Below are 17,178 nucleotides of genomic sequence, written 5' to 3'. Positions count from 1 at the left end.
TTAGCGGAAAACCTGTGGATCGGTGATTTGAGCCTGAAAGTGTGGGTGGAGGGCAGGATTCCTGGCTGCTTAAATGTGACCAGAAAGGCCACATAAGAACGAACTGCCCTCCACCACCTAAAATGGTAGAAGAGCGACAGCCACCACCACAATAAAGGATACAAGAAGTACAAGTAGAAGGAGAAACTCCAGTATTAAAAGATAGGGAATGGGAAACAGCCGGGAGGAGAAAGAAAAAGAAAGAAGGAAAGTACTTGTCAACCCCAACTCACCCAGTGCCCACCCTCTCCCTTTTTACCACACCCTCCCCATGCAGACACCAAACCTACCCATTCCCCTCCAACAACAAAACAGAAAAGAAATGTAAGCACACATGATGTAGATATGGTTCTCCCTCCCCCCTGTTTGTTTTGCTTGCGATCTGTATGCGGACGCGAAGGATGACATTGTAAACCGGGTGAGCGTGTTATGGTGGTGGTTATCTACTACTTTTGCAGAGTTTGACCACCTCCTGCACCTACACCTTAGCACAATCATGGCATCTGATGTGGCTTTTTAAACCAGGCAATGTTCTGAAAAGACACCCACATAGTTTGCACCTCCGATTTGGACCACCAAGAGCTGCAGATAAGTTCTGCTCTTTGTGGATCTTAAAATGTCTCGAGGCCTCCGTTGGATTTGCAAACCTTTTGGCATACACTGCACTCAAATGTGTGCACAGGCATATAGGCAGAATAGTTAGTGGAGGTTCGTTTTCCGTGCGTTCGCAAATGAGATTTGAGGCCAGCAAAAGACAGGCATTGTCTGTCACAGACTGTGCACACAAAAAGGTCATTTTCATTCACCTTCTCCATCGTTACATTCTTCCTTAGATTTCTTTTGAGTCTTATTTGTGTTTTCCTGGCCACTTCAAATGCTTTCACTCTACTCCGCACCTATGTTCTCCATCCAACTCGATCCGAATCAAGGGTTTCTATATCTTCTGGAACCATTCTCAATGACTTCATAGTAGTCTTTATGCCATCCTTAAACCTTTTTTTAGGTTTACGCTGATATCGTTTCCCCTGTGTAAGCACACCATAAAACAGCAGTTTCGGCATGCGTTCATCTGTCATTCGAACAATATGGCTACACCACCTCAACTGTTTCCTGAAAATCATAGCTTTATTTGATGTGATGCCTGCAGCTTTGTTTGAGGTGGTTGCCTTAAGACCAGACTGTCGATTTTTAGGCATTATCGAAAAATCTAATTTTGTACGCACTAGATGATGGTCACTCCAGCTCTCTGCCCCTCTCATGGCCCGAACGCTAGAAGCGTCTTTTATATCACGTTTTCTGATAACGATATAATCAATGAGATGCCAGTGCTTAGATCTTGGGTGCATCCAGGTGGTTTTATATTTACTTTTCTGCTTGGTGTTGGTGACCAGATTATTCTCAGTACAAAACGTCAAAAGAGCTACTGCATTTTTATTGCATTTTCCAATCTCATGTCGACCTAAAACAGGCCATGAAACAATCCTTTCCAGCTCTTACATTGAAATCTTCCAATATGACCAGCTTGTCAGAAATTGGTACTTTCCTCAATAATTGTGCTAGATCATCATAAAACTGTTCTACAGTTTCATCAGAATGGGACATGATTGATGCATAAATACTGACAACGGTAAGAAACCTAACTTTTGTCAGTTTAATAGGGCATGACGTGATCCGCTGAGATATCCCACTTCGAAATTCTGCAAAGGAAGAGACTAATGTATTCTTGAGAGCAAACCCAACACCAGATTCTCTACGCTGACCCTTAGATAGGACTCTCCAAAAGATAGTGTATCCATATGTAAGTTCATTTATTTGACTCTCACCAGAGAGACGAGTTTCAGAGAACGCAACTATGTCAAGGGAATATTTCTTAATCTCACACGTATTAAGTGCAGTACGTCTTTCTGGCCTCTTGTTGAAATTATCATCAAGAAGTGTGCGCACATTCCAACAACCAAAATTCAAAGGATGTTTATTTTTACGTTTTCTTGAAGATTGTTTGTCCACAGTGCCAGGATGACGACCGGGTCAAGCCTGTGATACATTGGGACACTTGCTGTGCCAGACCTGTTCCCCTGACGTTCCCAAGCTTTTTCTGCCATTTACTGAATCTGTTTGAGACATTGTATAGTAAGTTACAACTGCATTTTTTGGTTTCTGCCAATCAACCAATTCAATGATTTTACCAAGATTTGGAGTACAAGAAGTACCTGTGCAGATGAACAATTTTCAGTGGATGTAGCTTCCACTACACTACCTCCACCTATTGGCCAAAGAAGACTTTCGCCGGTGTGACATGGAAATTGACAAAACCAGGAACTTCCAAGACCTCAGGTTTTTATTTCGGAGATTTCCCTCTCCTAGATAGATTACCAACCAAGGTTAAAGAGCTTCTACCTGCCCATGAGATAAGCTATCTCATTTCAGACACCAAACCAACACTCAAACACTCTATAAAGTGATCAAATATCACTCCGGTGACCGACACGGAGTAGCTCATAAAAAAGGTACGATAGGGGATTTGCAAATGTAAATAAGAATTATATAAAAATATAAAAAAGTAAAAGAAACACAATAAATATAAATATGTATATAAAAGTAAAAATATATATACATATAGAAAATAAAAAATTGGTATGATGCGTGACTAAGAAATACAGATCAATAATATTGTACAAAGAAAAGTGAAAGATATGCAATTAAAAGATATAAAATAATATATATACAGCCTTGGTCAAAAGTATTAGGCCAACCAATGTTTTGGAGTTGTGCTATCTCAATGTTAATGAAACTTTAGTGCAGATTGTAGATTATGGATATATACATATATGTAGATGGATATATACATACAGACATACACATATATATGGACATATATGTATATATATATATATATATATATATATATATATATATATATATATATACTTGGATATATATATATATATTTATATAGACATATATATGTATATATATATATATATATTTATAAATGGACATATATATGTATATATATATATATATATATATATATATATATATATAATATATATAGTAAAGTTGTGGAATACCGTACGAGTGGAAATATATATGAAAGAAGGTTTGAAAATGCACTTATTTAAAAAAAATATTTATTTACTTAACCGGTTTCACTTTTTTAGAAAAAGATTATCAAAAGTCTTTGAGAATAATAAAAAATGTTAAAAAACAGTCTGAGTATTAAAATGCATATATACATTCTTTGATGATAAAATATATTTAAAGAATAAAGCTTTGTATGAACTTTGTAGTGTATGAACTTTGTATGTAACACTACAAAGTTCATACAAAGCTTTATACTTTAAATATATTTTATCATCAAAGAATGTATATATGCATTTTAATACTCAGACTGTTTTTTAACATTTTTTATTATTCTCAAAGACTTTTGATAATCTTTTTCTAAAAAAGTGAAACCGGTTAAGTAAATAAATATTTTTTAAAAATAAGTGCATTTTCAAACCTTCTTTCATATATATATATATATATATATATATATATAGATGTATATATATATATATAGATGTATATATACATAGAGATGTATATATATATATATATATATATATATATATATATAGATGTATATATACATAGAGATGTATATATATATATATATATATATGTTACATATGTATATATTAACAATTATTTCGTGTAATAAATTGTTCCCATTATTTTGTCCAGTTTCTCTCCCCATAAATACACCGTTGTGTGTGCATGCACATCCAAATTTCTTCAACTATCTCAAGACAGTGAATATGAGTTCATGCCATCGATTACCATTACAGAAATGATCAATTTCGCAGACTTCTCTTAGGAATCTAATACAAACATTCTTGTTATTCAGTCAAAAAACATAACGTAGTACATTTTTATCCGTCTCGCTTTTATCGATATATAAAGTCTATTAACCGTATTTGCTTATCATTTAATAACATGGGGTAATTGCAATTTTATAATACTATCGGTCACCGTTAAAATTCCATAGTCAGTTTGGAAATTATATGATTGCTATGCAGATGAACGAAAACCATAATTTTTCATAAGCATTTGAATTTTGGATGAGGTAAAGTCAACGTAAGCAATACGGAATATACACTCATAGGAATGGACATATTCTAAGCAATATTGATACACATACATGATAAAGAAAGAGTCTCTCTCTCTCTCTATCTATCTATCTATCCATCTCTCTCTCACATACACACTCACACGACTTCAATGATAGTATGGTTTCAGGTAATATGTTTCAGAATCATATCTGCATAGCCAGAAAGCCACGAATTTTTAACTATATTTTTGCAAGATGCCAAAACAAACTTACTCAATTGTTCCAAAATTGTTTGGTATTCTGACGTGTCCACATTCAATGTCGACTTTTAGGTGCCTATTATCCAGTAGATGTAAATGTTTCAGAATAGAGTGTTGAAGTATCTCTACCGAGTGTCACTCTCGTGTTGATATAAAGATGAATCTCTTCCCCTCTTGTCTCCAAATATAGGTGTGTGGTAAGATACTTGCTTCCCAACCACATGACTCCGGGTTCAGTCCCACTGTGTGGCACCTTGGGCAGGTTTCTGCTATAGTCACGGACCAACCAAAGCGCGCCGAATATATGTGTGTGTGTGTGCGTGTGTTTGTGTCCCCCAGCACCACTGACAACTGGCGTAAAACAGCAGAAAGTTATCGAAATAGGATAATTTATTTGCTAGAAAATATTCTCTATATGTCGACCTAATACCATCTTTCATATATATTTACGGAATTTTTATACGCATCCAAACACCAAGAAGAGTCAAATTATATTACAATTTCTGTATCATATTTCATAACGCTTTCTATATTGACTGAGTTTAATATTCAAGGGAATACATTAAAGAGACAAAATATAATTGCAATACCATTTTTTTTTCTGCAGGGGCAGTTTGCAACTCTAATAAGAAACCTTCCAAAGTATGTGTAATAATTATAGAAGAAAATAATTTTATGTCTCTGATGTTTTATTTCCTCAATGTATGGTTTGAGAAAATAATACTGTTGCACTTTACTTAATGATAAAGGCAATAATGATTTATCCAATCTAAGCTGAAATTTGATAATTACAACATACTTATATAAAACAGCTTTCATATATAATATTTTACATCTATACCATGTAATAGATGAATATATAAACATCATTTCTTTTTACACTTTTGAGTTTCAGCAAAATGAAAAATTAAATGGAAATGGTTAAATTGAATATTATCAACTGCTTATATTTTTAAAGGAGACGCTATGTTATTATTTCATAAGTATTGTCTTCTAAGGTGTTTTTTTTTTAGTGGCTATATTTTATATCTTTCTATATTTCATTTAGAATCCATTCTTTTACTTGAATATTAAGTACTATATCGCATTATATCTTAAAATGATGTTAAACTTTAAGGAAACGTATTGTGAAAAAAAGAAAGTAGTGCTATAATACTTGAATACTAAGTATTGCAAATACACTGGCTTTCAAAAGAGAAAATATATAGATGGAATTTATTTAAAAGAATATCCCGTTGTTTTCTAAAGTCTGTCATTAACTGCTAGACAGATTTTCAGTGATGAAATTTAGTAGCATGGAAACATGTCTGGAGTTGTCAGAATACTGTCAAAAATAAAACTCCACTTTCTATTCGATTCTATTTTTAAGAAGTTCTAATTACCTTAAATTTCGAGTTTGTCGCCATTGCCTTTCTTGATTAGATTTGTATCTAAGACAATGAATCGTGTACAGTAACAGTATTATTTTAATTCGTTAAAACTAAGATATTGAAAACAAATATTTATTCAGGCTGCACTATTTGAAATGTATTTAAGATATATTCGCTAAATATGAAAATCAGATATTTTTATCCAACTATTTCATCAGGTCTAAGACTATTCCTGGAGTAAGTGAACGTTGAAATATTAATAACCGTTTCAAGTAAGTAAAACAAGAAAACTGTCAACAAACTTAGTGGAATTCCTTTTGAAATGTCATAAACCGCGTCATATTGAAGTATAAATACGTACAAAATCTCCATTTCTCAGACTATTGATGATGGCTAGTATTTCAAATCATTTATATCAATGAAACTTAATATAAAATATCCCTCAGTCACTAAAGTTCAGTTTCTCAAACAGCGTATATATCTAAGATTACATTATCGAAGTTCGTTCGTCTTTTAAGAGAGGAAAATGTGATTTAAGAGAAGGAAATTAGCCTGGGATTTGTTGCAGGTCAAGTGACATCACAAATAATATTTGCTTGATTTAGTTATTATCTACAGAATTGAGACAGTGGAAAGTAACCGAAACAATAGAACGGACAAGTTTTTTTATTTATAATATTGTTGAAAAGCAGTTTGCTGCTTAAGTATGCGATGTGAAAAACGTGTGTAATATTGATGATACAATAAGCTATTTCGCTTTCAATGAATATCTAAAGCACAAAAAATACTGAATTTTCATTGGTCTCGAAAAGAGAGCAGTATCTATTGCCACCGCACATATTGTGACATGTTAGATCGACCTTGTTGTTGTCGTTCTTTAACAATTGTGTGACGATGATTGCAACGTTTGGGAAATGAAGGACAGGCGTAAATGTAGTGTAGAGCCTGTCATAGACAAAATATGGAGTATACGACGAGTAGTGCCAATTAAATCGAAGTACCTGGATGGAGATGGCAAAAAACCAGACAGCTCTGAGGAGCGGCAGTCACTGTTATATCGGCATAAAGGTAGGGAGATGAGGTAGTAATATTGTAGACCATAGAGTAGAGCCTGTTGGTGTGAGGAGTTATGGCAACGGTCTTGTGCAACCTAGGATTCTCTGCCTTTATTCTGAATGCATATAAGACCTTGAATAGACAGAAGTTAAGACTCTCGCAGAGTTTTAAATTCTGTATAGGAGTTTACAATATGGTGTATTAATTTCTGGAAAACAGGATTTATTTTTCTAATGGCAGATGTACAAACACAGAGCGAATCAAACTATACACCTAAACTCATTACACAAAATGTACCTGAATATGTAAGATTATAAATACTAATCCGACTAAAGACTTTATTAAGTGTCTCTCCCTATACTCCACTCAAATATGACACGTAACCTACATTTTCAATGGACGATTTTGGGTTTTTGAACAAAATATCAAACAAACATCAATCTTACTTGTGTACTCCTTGTGTCAGCACTCTCGAATGGTATCCAATTACGATTACCAAATTACTGTGGATTTTATATGAAATTTTGAAGATTATCAATGTATTGCAATTACTATGGCACGTTTTCCTATAATATTTACTGGTTGAACAGTAAGTCTATTTAATCTATATATTTCTGTAAAAATGGTGCTTCGAAATGTATGGAAATTATGTATGTAGGTAAAAGGAAAACGAATGCTCATATTTCAATAGTATTGCAAATTTGTTGAACTTCAATTTGATTTTACTGCCAAACATTATTTTACACTACTTGACGTCCAACAATTTTAATGCAAATTGTTTTCAATTTCATTGCATGTTCAAAACGCAGGGTGTGAAATGCTGACCACTGCTGTTGTGAACAGCAGATCGTGTCAAAGTTTATATTTGAGATATTTCCGCTAACCAACAGTTGACGACGACCATTCAGGTACACTGGTGTTATTGGCAGCGATACACAAGATGAAACTGATGACCTACGAAAGTTAATGGTGGAGACAGATATTCCTGAGGCGGTGTTGTGAAACGTATCTCAGTGGTGGCCATTTGCAGAAGATATAATTCTCTCCTTTCTATGACAGTTTCAAAGCGATAGTCCCACGAAGCAAATAAATAATGCAAAAATTGAATACGTTTGAAATGGTGTGAAGAAACAAGCATCTAGTTTTGTCTTTCATTGATACTTTGCTATTGGAATACAAATTCAATCTCATTTCGCACTATCCAGCAATTCTTATTTTGCATCAAAACCAAATATTTCTACATTTTCCGTCGGTTACTAAACTATTAGATAACGTCTAGTCACGCTCTACAAAGGTCTCTACTGAGTAAGGTTCAGTGTTCCGTATCAGGTGAAAAGAACAGGTTAAAATAAAATTATTCATTTCTCTATAATAAATCAAATTATCATCAATATCCAATTGTTAGTTTTCTAAAATTGTTGCATCCTGTGAATGATTGCTTTTTTCGTTTTTACATTTCACCACTTAACGCTTTCGACATTTGTGAGAATCTATAATCACAGGGTTAGAAATTATAATGATCAATCAATTTTGATTAGATTCTTCGATAGAACAGACAGCCGTAAAGAAAATTTCAATCCTTTTAACATCTGCTGTTGTGATCGATTCAAAATGCCAATCAAATCTTTAGAAATGCTTCACATTCAAGAATATCCCAGGAGAAATATATTAACTAAGCACTGCATGAGTTGTCGTGGTCCATTAAATCAATAAACATCTTGACACAATGTGAAAGACTCGACATTGATACACCAACCATATAAACCGGTACTAAAACAATTCAATTTTGAAAGTACTGAAGACAATGTGAACAACTAAAAAAGATTTAATTTGAAACTAACTTACGATTGACAGAATTATAAGAAAACTTAAATCTTTTCCCTGCACACGCAGTAAAATAAAAAAAGAAAATAGAAGAAAAATCTTCTCACTAAAGAATTTATATATTAGTCTTATGATCGGCCGTAAAGTAGCGTAAAATGATGGATAGCAGGAAAATTATGCAAAAATTTAATATGCTTGAAATAGTGTTGAAAGATGCGCTTTCAGTTTTTGTTTCCTTTTACAGCATAAATCTGTCGAGGTTAATACGTAATCATCAATGTGACATGCTGTATTCTTTAGAAGTACAATTTATTGCAGAGATATGTGCATATTAAAGTACAACCAGTAAATAGTATAAGAAAATACGATGGTATTTGCAATACATCGATATTGTTGGTAATTTCATATATCATAACCAATTTAATTTCAGCATTTCGGAAAAGGCGAAACTGTAGCAATGTCTTATTTACTGAATATTATATGCTTTTCATTTTTCTGTTGTCTCACTAACTGGTGAATTATCGAAGTGGTAGACTCTACTCCGGTTATAAATCTTTCCAAATACTTACGCCGAGTACAAGAGAAAGAAAAAACAAAAACGTAAGAAAAAAATTAGTTAAGCATTTTAAGTATTTAGGAGACCATATACGTTATGGATATATCTAAAGCAAACTGACGCAGCAGAAGTACCTGAATGATTATGAGAGGGTTGTTTGGAGATTAATGACTTCGCCCGTCAGCTCATATTGGATATTGCAGTAAATAATTGTGTATTTCACAGAGAGAGAGAGAGAGAGGGAGGGGGGATTTCTGGACCAGGTGTTGTGTTATGTTCTTGAGCAAAACACATCATATGGCTTTGCTCTGCATCCACTTGGACATCCAACGTGTGGTACACTGTGCACTTGTACAGGCGATATTGATTTGAAGGAGGAAATGAGAGTACGCACAGCACAAACTTTTGGTCACTGTAAGCAAATCATCTTTGAAGGTTGTTCATCAAGAATTAATGGAACAGTCTTTACCGGACTCCTGTGATTACCATTAAAACTTACATTAATTTAACAAATTTCACATTTTCTGGAATTTCAACAATAATATGAGGTGACGTTTCGTTCAACTGGACAATGAACTTCTTGTCTCCCTGTACGAACGGATGGAAGAAGTAACAAAGGAAAATACATTCTTTGTGTAACATGAGCCTGTGAATACGATCAACAGAATCGCTTGCACTGATGTCTTCAAGTTCATCTCTCGAATGACTTATTCCTTCGAGTACATGATATATACTGGAGGTTACAAATTATTGCCAAAATGTCGCTCTCTAGGACTTCTGCGGATAGAAATTATCGAGCAAAATTGTCTTGAAAAAGCTTTTGAGCTTGTTTCTGATATTATTCGTACTACCTCATGAGTTGTGGTTTCAGAGAAGTCTTTGCCCATTTGTCCAATTGATTTCTCGGCCAAACATACTTGGTCGGTCGTCATTGGTAGATGTCAGAACCAAAAGATTTCTCCATGACATTATTACTGCTACAGATGTAGTAGGCTGTCTGAAATCATTTGGCCAAATCCAACCTAGCACATTTGAGTGCTTTGTCAGTAGCAAAGATAACCATAACATTGGTTTTGCTGATATACTTTGTAACAAATAGGGTCACTTTGGCGGAGCACACTTTTAGATTTGTGCACACTTTTAGATTCGTGTGCAACAACTTTTTGTATGAGCTTAGTCATTGATTCCAAAAGTGTGCTCCAGTTCCTCGAACTATGAGGTCATTGTCTCCGAGTGTATACCTGCTGTATAAGAGAATTCCTCATTGACGAGACGAGGTTCTTGAAGAAAGACTCCAGCATATATCTGGGACATTTTCATTTAATTCACACGCTGAATGAGATTGGATGGATGATTTCATCAGTCCTGTATGTATTTTTTCTCAGATCACACACTTTCAGCTTTTGTTTGTTTGCATATATGCGTGAAAGGTTTTGTAAGTATTTTATATAAGGAAAAATTGTTTGTGACTTCGATATTTACATCCATGTTCCAAACGTTTCACCTCAGTACGCCCCTTAAATATTATTGTCTGTCTCCAAATCTCACTCCATCCCTCAACTGAATAGTATCATGCTTGTCGCTTTCCTCAATCTTCACATTTCCATCTACCTCCTGCTTACACAGAATCATGATAATATGTACATATATATATATATAGTTACTTAGTTCATCCAACACAACCAGTATCTTATATTTCAAGATGATATATGTTCTATAAATACAGAACTAAGACACTCTGCATTCTAAACCGTAGAAGTCACCTACAGGTTGAATCAAAGCATATCAGTGATTGCAAAGATTTCACGGTCTGAAGAAGCCGACAAACGGGGAAATTTCGAAGTTACTCTCAATATTCTTATAGTAGTAAATCTGAAATTTTACGTAAATATATTGCATTATCTTTAAACGAATGTTTGCATATATATATATATATATATATATATATATATTATTCAAAAGAATTTCAACATCTGTTTTTTTGTGTTTTATTTACATTCTTATAAAATTAATGTGAGATATAGAATATGGAATATATAATATATATAGTAAAATGAAATGAAGTATTGAATAAATGAAATATTGAATATTAAATAATATAAGGACTAGTATACTTTCCTGCTTTCTACCAGTCTTCAAGGTCCCGTGTGACAGAAGTGTTTTAACTGTAAGTCAACTACAGTTAAAACAGTTCTATCACACGGGACCTTGAAGATTGTTAGAAAGCAGGAAAGTATACTAGTCCTTATATATTTAATATTCAATATTTCATTTATTCAATAAGGCATTCAATACTTCATTTCATTTTACTATATATATTATATATTCCATATCTCACATTAATTTTATAAGAATATAAATTAAACATAAAAACAAACCGAGTTGGAATTCTTTTGAATAATATTTTCTTCTATACACTATCATTCCAACCCCTTTATATATATATATATATATATATATATATAATTATACATAAAACACACACATACTTTAGGTATATATATATGTTTTCTTTCTGCCTTAATATTGTGTGTGTATGTTTCTATTTTCCTACATAAAGTGAATTTTGTCATTTCTTTGATATTTAAGCGTTCAGATATCATTTCACGAATGTGTGCTTGAAGTTTTCTATGTTCTTCAACATAAGTAGCAAATGTATACACGTGACAGAGTATACGAACATTTAAGAAAACCATTTGATGATATACATCGTCCCCTGTGCCATTAATTAATTGGATACGTTCATATTTATGTTCGTACGTATGTATTGCACTGCATTTGCCTATTATTAACCGAAGCATTACAACATAATTGAGAAGATCCTTGACGCACGCTAAAAGCCGATACATAATAATTTTAGAATTTTAGAATAGAAAATAACAGAATATCTTGTGTTTGTAGTTGGTAATATGATTACTTCGATGCGATTATATCCAAATAGAGTATCTCATTTTAATCAGTTTCGAAACATATGCAACCAAAGAATTTACATTTTTTTTCTCCCTTCAATTTTATATTATTGATTTGCATATAACCTGGAATATAGAATTTAATATGCAATGTATTTATCAAATCCATTTATAACTTCTTCAAGATCTTCAACTTACAGAGAACTATTTGAATTTATCTGGGAAGAATTTCACGCTCCTTCACTATATCATTTATATCTCTGCCTCAGCAATACTTGAGACATTAATACGTTTAATTAATTGGCGGATTCTTTTTTATTTTTGTACTTATCTAATACCAATCGTATGTTAAGTCAATTATTGTATTTTTCTTGAATTTATATTCACACTCAACGAATCAGCAAACGTCTTATGCTTTATTAAAAACGAAATTGGTGTGAGCATTTCCATTTGTTAGTATTATTAATTTAATCATTTGCTTAATATCCTGACGTTCTCACAATCATATAAGCTGAATCAAAAGTAGTTTCCGACATGTACATATACATCTGTTAAAAAAATACACTTCTTGACTCTTCTACTACTGATTATTTACTCGCAGTAATTCTTAACAATGAACTAACTTGATTCTTTGCCGATAGTCATCTCCTAGTAAAGAATTTATTTTGTAATCATTAACTTCCAATGTCACGAAGTAATCGATTACTGGAATTGGACTACAACATGAATTTATTCCTTTGAGCCCCACCGCAAGATTATAGTTTAATCGGTTTCGTTCAGAACATTAAACCATTAGCTAATTCCATTTGCTGCTGAGAGAACTGTATCACCATACATTTAATGTTGCCTTTGAGTGATTGGAAAGATATACACAAATCAATGGAAATTTGTCAATTCATTCTTTGACGCTTAACCTTTATATTCCTGCGAACGAAGTATTTATTCCCAAACACCTCATTTTATCGAGAAGTAGGTACAACTTCTATCATAACACTAAAGGAAGACAGTGTGGAGTGTGCACTTACCCTAGTGGCCAGGGGGACCGTGGTTTTGCGGGGTCTCCACGAGCAACCTTAAGAGGTCTCCCTCTTTGAAGAATTTTTCGTTTTAATAGTTTATATTACTGCTTTTACTGTTTACACGCTTGTCTACATATCACAGTAGTTTGCTACTATCTTAGATCTTGAGTGTAACTACTCATCATTCAGATCGATTTAAATCAGCTTTCCATTGCTTCATAGCCACTGTGTTTAATGGAAAGGCAGAATCGGGATCACGTTTTCAGAAGCGGTCTCTGCTCAAGGAGCAGACTAAATAGTAACCCATCGAAACCGTATCGAATAACATGCATCGTCCGTCATTAGTGCCACCTATTGTTTCCCCCTACGTTGTGGTGCGTGACTTTACGACTTGGCTCCTGGAAAGACGAGTGTTCATCACTTGGCCAGCGGTCCGCTGAAAGCTCTCGAATCTTAATTCAATCGTGAGATTTTGCTGAATGTGAATGGGATGAATCTACGAGTACGGTTGCGAAACTTGCCGTTAAATGGGTTGAGAGGAAGCTTTTACTACAACTACTACTACTTTTATTAAAAGTAAAAACATAATAGTTTCAAATTTTGGCACAAGGCCAGCAGGTTAGGGGGAGGGGTAAGTCGATTACAACGACCCTAGCACTCAGCTGGTACTTATTTTATCGACTTCAAAAGGATGAAAGGCAAATTCAACCTCAGCAAAGTCGATCTTGAGCTCAGAACATGAAGACGGACGAAATGCCATCAAGCATTTTTCCCGTCGCACAAACGATTCTACCAGCTCATCGCCTTTAAAAATAAAAAATATAACAAAAGCGAATACTGTAGTGTAGTGTTATCACTTCACTTGATGTAATAGCATGACTTGTTCCTTGGGTACATTTAACTAAGTCTGCTCCTTTACAAGGATTCCTATGAACGTCCACCTTCCCAGTTTGCTTCTCGTTTACGGTTTATGCTTCAGGAATTCACCCGAAGTTCTGGGGTTTCGCAACATTCAGATCAATCTCAATTTGTTAAAAGATGAAAACATAATAACAGGTACTTCTCGTTCCCCGACTTAATTTAAAAAAAAAATGTTTCATGACTAATATATTTTAATTCCATAATAACTGCAGGATAAACGGCGCACATGTCAGTCACAACCACACTACTCGCTATGGTTGAACATCTGAGTGTTTTTTTTTTAAGAAATGTTAAGCAGGGAGTAAATAGCTACTATATATAGTTTTGGGTACGAAATATTGGGGAAGATGTGTTGTCCAAGGTTTTAAGGTGACAATATAAGAATGACGAGGAGAAGAAAAGCTAATATGTAAGATGAAGTTGGTACGTATATTACTAGCTTAGAGCAAGGGGCTCTATTCGATTAACAAATAGTGAGGTGTACCAGTACAAATATAATACTGCAGATATAGTAGTGCATATGCGCACTAATGTTTGTAGGAATCGACCACGTTGCAATCCGTTTTTATCAACATATAATCTCGAATCAAATCAAGACAAATGTGGTGATTGAGAGTGTCAATTTAATCCCCCAAAAGATTGTTCAGGCATTGTACTTTTAGTAGATGAAATTGTTAATTAATATTATTATTAATATTATTAAGGCGGCGAGCTGGCACAATCGTCAGCACTGCGGAAAAAATGCTTAGTGGCATTCGACCGTCTTTATGTTTTGAGTTCAAATTCCACCGATGTCGACTTTGCCTTTCATCCTTTCGAGGTCGATAAAATAGTACCAGTTGTGCACAGGGGTCGATGTAATCCATCACATTGGCGAATATTTTCACTCACCAGCCTCTGGATCTCTGATCCATTATGTCACTTTTCTCAACTGACAGCGGCCTTTACATGGTCACTCGATAATCGTCAATTACATCTCCATTTATTTACACATTACCATCTTTTTACAAAGAATACGAATACATTGACTATTATAGTCTGAGAAAACTATGGTTGGCAGTGGCGAATCTACAATATTGGGGCCCTGAAGCTTAAAATGTTATGGGGGCCCCCTATATGACCAACAACAGTAGGATAACATCCAAGGGTCAAAGAATGTTCTTGCCCCCGCAACGAACTCCAGCCTTGAGGCCCTGATAGCCCAAGTGGTGATGTGGAGTCCTTAAAGATGAGTCTGACAGTGAGCACACTTTCCACCAGAAACAAGGTGTGGGTAATCACCAATATCTTTGTCAATGTGGTTGTTCCCTGGCAGATCGCCACAATTTTCTTTACAATTTTAAGCACTACATTTCAGATTGTGATACTCAAAGTCACTGGTGTGAACAAATATTTTCCAGGGAAACTTTATGTACATGCGTGATGCATCATAGAATAAAGACATAAAACATAACAAATACCACAGTTGATATAATCTAATATTAATTTGATATTTAAGATATGAAAATTACAAAATACTCTTTTTCTGTTTTTTTTTAATAGCAACCTATTCCCTTACAGTTTTGTCATGCAAGAGTTTCCTTGCAATATCATTTTTTAGAGACAATATGCATAAAGAATTTAAGCGCTCTTCAGTCATGGTAGACCGAAATTTATTCTTTATAAAGGAAAGCTTTGAGAAATTCTTTTCTGCTTCACAGCTCGTGGTAGGCATTGACAAATACAGCTTAAGTGCAGTGGTAATATTAGGGAACACTCAATTCCGCCGAGGTTGACTTTGTCTTTCATCCTTTCGGGGTCGCTAAATTAAGTACCAGTTGCGTACTGGGGTTGATCTAATCGACTGCCCCCCCCCCCAAAAAAAAAAAAATTAGAACCTTGTGTCTAGAGTAGAAAAGAGTATTAGGGAACACATCAATTAATTGTTGCTCACAAATAAACTGAAGAACTTCTGTGCATTGCATTTTTGATGGTGAATTTTCTTCTATGTTCCACGATTTCCTAACGCGTAAGTACTTTTTGAATTGATAACACTCATTTATTTATTTGTGGTCAATATTGTCTTTGTAAGGCGATACAAGTTTGATACTCTCCTCATCAAATTCTGAATTGTTCATCAGTTATGACAGAAACTTGGACCTTTTCGCAGTCTGCTCATATGGCTACATCCTCTTGCTTAACTGGATTATCAAGCAGTCATAGACTTGATTTAGAACTTCTATCCTAAATTTTTCAACCCATTTCAAAAAGCCCTATCACTTGTTCCATCCGCAAATTTCTTTGTAACAATGCGTTTGAAAACATCAGAATAATTTGAGGTGATATATTTACATACACGTTTTGCTAATGATTCATAGCGTGCAATCCTGTCGGCTGAATTTTCTCGCAGTTCTTTTACAAATGAAAGCAAAGATGCTACAAATACATTAAAACCAAGTGTTTGGAATTTCTTACTTGTTTTGTTATTTCTACCATGTTGAGTGACCTTCTAGGCTTAACTTCATGTGCCGGTTGAAAATTACCTAACAAAAGTTTTGGTGTCGATACATTCGACAAAAAATTCTTCCAGGCGGTGCCCCAGCATTATCACAGTCTAATGATTTAACAAGTACAAAGAAAAAACCCCCACAAAAGACGAAATATATCAGTGAGATGGTTTTGACTTAAAAAAAAAATTCTGGGTTCCGTACAGTCGTCTAAAAAGACTACAAGGTGGTGTCCCAACATAGTCGCAGTCTAATAATTGCAACAAGGAAAAAGGAAAAAATGCCTTGGTTCGATACGTTGAACTAAAAATCTTCAAGGTGGTACCCCAGTATGGCCACCGACAAATGACTGAAACAAGTAATAGGGGAAAAAAATGAAAAATAACCGAAAAATATAACCGAGGGGGTTTTGTCCACTTTCACACTTTAACTATGGGGGTTTTGTCCTAGGTGGAGTTTGTTCTACACTCGTGCGGAGGACTTGCTCCGTTATCCAGTTAATATTGGAGATGTTTGCTTTTTAGAAATATTCAGTTTGTTATGTGCTATTTTGTTTTTGGATAAATCTAAACTTAGTGCTATAAAGTTTTTTTTTTATTTTGAGAAATATTTAATTTGTAATGTGCTGTTTATCGCATTAAATGC

The sequence above is a fragment of the Octopus bimaculoides genome, chromosome 9, assembly GCF_046866305.1.
Source record: "Octopus bimaculoides isolate indiv1 chromosome 9, ASM4686630v1, whole genome shotgun sequence".
Taxonomy (NCBI): domain Eukaryota; kingdom Metazoa; phylum Mollusca; class Cephalopoda; order Octopoda; family Octopodidae; genus Octopus; species Octopus bimaculoides.
The sequence above is the reverse complement of the archived record's forward strand: the minus strand, read 5'-3'. Positions refer to the sequence as shown.